The sequence below is a fragment of the Chiloscyllium plagiosum genome, chromosome 3, assembly GCF_004010195.1.
Source record: "Chiloscyllium plagiosum isolate BGI_BamShark_2017 chromosome 3, ASM401019v2, whole genome shotgun sequence".
In the NCBI taxonomy this organism is placed as follows: Eukaryota; Metazoa; Chordata; class Chondrichthyes; order Orectolobiformes; family Hemiscylliidae; genus Chiloscyllium; species Chiloscyllium plagiosum.
In genome coordinates, this window is record NC_057712.1 from 126,651,824 (window position 1) to 126,655,322 (window position 3,499).

Sequence of the window (3,499 nt, forward strand, 5' to 3'; positions counted from 1 at the left end):
TTCCAAACTTCCAGCTCAGCACTGTCCCCATGACTTGTCCGGACTTGTCCTACCTGCCTATCTCCTTTTCCACCTATCCACTCCACCCTCTCCTCCCTGACCTATCACCTTCATCCCCTCCCCCACTCACCCATTGTACTCTACGCTACTTTCCCCCCACCCTCCTCTAGCTTATCTCTCCACGCTTCAGGCTCACTGCCTTTATTCCTGATGAAGGGCTTTTGCCCAAAACGTCGATTTCGAAGCTCCTTGGATGCTGCCTGAACTGCTGTGCTCTTCCAGCACCACTAATCCAGAATCTGGTTTCCACCATCTGCAGTCATTGTTTTTACCACCTTGACTATGCACCCATCCATGCCCCTCATAACTTCCTAAACTTCTATAAAGTCACCCCTCAGCCTCCAACACTCCAGGGAATACAGACCCAGCCTATTCAGCCTCTCCCCGCAACTCCAAGCCTGAAAACATCCTTATAAATCTGCTCTGAACCCTTTCAAGTTTCACAACATCTTTTCTATAGCAGGGAGACAAGAACTGAACACAATAATCCAACAGTGGCCTAACCAATGTCCTGTACAGCCGCAACATGACCTCCAAACTCCTATACTCAATGCTGTAACCAATAAAGACAAGTGTACTGATTGCCTTCTTCACTGTCCTACCTACCTGTGGCTCCACTTTCAAGGAACAATAAACCCGCACTCCTCTCAATATTTGCAGACTCCACATAGCTGGGAGGGAGGCTGAGCTGTGAGGAGGAGCAGAGATGTTGCAGTGTGATTTAGATAGATCGAGTAAATGGGCAAATGCATGGCAGGTGCAGTATAAAGTGGATAAATGTGAGCTTATCCACTTTGATAGCAAAAACAGGAAGGCAGATTATTATTTGAATGGCTGTAAATTGAGAGAATGTTCAACGAGACCTGGATGTCCTCACGCTCCAGTCATGGTGCAGGCACAGCAGTTTGTGAAAAAGGCAAATGGTTTGTTAGCCTTCATAGTGAGGGATGTCTTGCTGCAATTGTACAGGGCCTTGGTGTGACCACACCTGGAGCACTGTGTGCAGGTTTGGTCTCCTTATCTAAGGAAGGATGTTCTTGCTTTAGAGGGAGTGCAGGGAGGGTTTACCAGACTGACCCCTGGGATAGCAGGACCTGACGAATGAGGACAGATTGAGTCGGATAGGATTGTATTCACTGGGGTGTAGAAGAATGAGGAGGGATTCTTGTAGAAATTTATCAAACAAGACTAGACAGGGGAAATGCAGGAAGGATGTTCCTTATGGTGGGGGAGTTCAGGACCAGGGCAGAGAGATCAAAGATAAGGAGAAACCCTTTTAGGACTGAGGTGAGGAGAAAAGTCTTCCCCCAGGGAGTGGTGAGCCTGTGGAATCCATTACCACAGAGAGTGGTTGAGGCTAAACATTAAGGAGGAGGTAGATATAGTTCTTGTAGCTAAAGGGGTGGAGGGGTTTGGGGAAGGGTGGGGTTAGGGTACTGAGCTCGACGGTCATCCACGATCATATTGAGTGGCAGAGCAGGCTGGAGGGGCTGAATGGCCTACTCCTGCTCCTATCTGCTATGTTTCTATGCAGAGACAGACAACAAATGCTGCCCTGAATGCATTTTTGAAGAAAGCTCACAGGTGAGGAGTTTAGTTATACACTTAATTCCCTTAGTTGATCCCAACAAGATGAAGGTCAATCATGAAGGGAATAATTTTAAGGCAAAAGGCAGGAGGGGATTTTAGGAAAAATGGGTTTCACCCAGAGGGTGGTGGGAATCTAGAATTCACTGCCTGGGAGAGTAGTTGAGTTGGAAAACCTCACAAGAGGTAATTGGATGATCATTTAAAAAGTCATAAAATTCAACGCTGTGGGGTAAATACTGGGAAATGGGATTAATGTAGATGGGTCAGTGTAGCCTTGAATGGCCAAAGGGCCTTTTCTGTGCTGTACAATGCTATGACTATAACTCTAAAAGGATTGTCTTCTCCCAGACGCAAATGAACTTGTATATTAAAAGGAGCCATTTCAACTAGGCCTTCTTGAATTAAGAACAAGAATGAGTTTATCCCTTACTAAATGAGTGAAGAAATAGTTGCACAGCATTCACACAGGCAGGGATTAGAGACAAGAGGTAAGCCCTAAAAGACGTGGCATGGTTGCTCCGTGGTTTAGCACTGCTGCCTCACAGTACCAGGGGCCTGGGTTTGATTCCAGCCTCGGGTGACTGTCTGTGTGGGTTCCCTCCAGGTACATGGTTTCCTTCCCCCAGTCTACTGTGTAGGTTAGGTAGATGAGAGTCATATGGCATCGAAACAGACTGAAGTCAAAGTGTGGCACTGGAAAAGCACATCAGGTCAGGTGGCATCCGAGGAGCAGGAGAGTCAATGTTTCGGCAGATCCTCTTGTCCATGATGATCAAGTTTCTCAAACTCGTCACGTTTGGCCCATATCCCTCGAGATCATTCCTGTCCAACTATTTTTTAAATGTTGCAATTGTACTTGCTTCTACCCCCTCCTCTCGCAGCTCATTCCATACACGCACCACCCTCTGTGTGAAAACGTTGTCCCTTCTAAATCTTTCCCCTCTCACCTTAAGACTATGCCCTCTAGTTTTGAACTCCCCTATCCTAGGGGAAAGACCTTTGCTATTTACCCTATCCATGCCTCTCATTATTTTGTAAGCTTGTACAAGATCACTCCTCAGCCTCCGACGCTCCAGAGAAAAATGTCCCAGCCTATTCAGCTTCTCCTTTTAACACAAACCTTCCAGTCATGCCTAACATCCTCATAAATCTTTTCTGTTCTCTTTCCAGTCTAAAACAGCCTTCCTATGGCAGGGTGACCAGAACTGTACGCAATATTCTCAAAGTGGCCTCACCAATGTCGTGTACAGCTGCAACTCCTATACTCAATGCACTGACCCATGAAGATATATGTGCCAAATGCCTTTTTCACCACCCTGTCTATCTTTGATGCCACTTTCAGGGAACTAGGTACCTGATCTCTCTGTTCAACACTTGGATTATTGTGTCTAGTTCTGGTCGCCTTACCATAGGAAAGATACAGAGGCTTTAGAGAGGGTGCAAAGAAGGTTTACCAGGATGCTGCCTGGACTGGACGGCTTGCCTTATGAAGAAAGGCCGAATAAGCTCGGACTTTTCTCTCTGGAGAGAAGGAGGAAAAGAGGACACGTGATCGAGGTGTACAAGATAATGAGAGGAGTAGATGGTCAATAGCCAGAGACTTTTCCCCAGGGCAAGATTGACTGATATGAGGAGTCATAGTTTGAAGGTATTAGGAGGAAGGTATAAAGGAGACGTCAGAGGTAGGTCTTTTACGCAGAGAGTTGTGAAAGCATGGAATGCGTTGCCAGCTGTGGTGGTGGAAGCAAAGTCATTGGGGACATTTCAGCGACTGTTGGACATGCACATGAGGGGTGCGTAGGTTAAGTTATTATAATTTACATTAGGACTAAACCTCGGCACAACATCG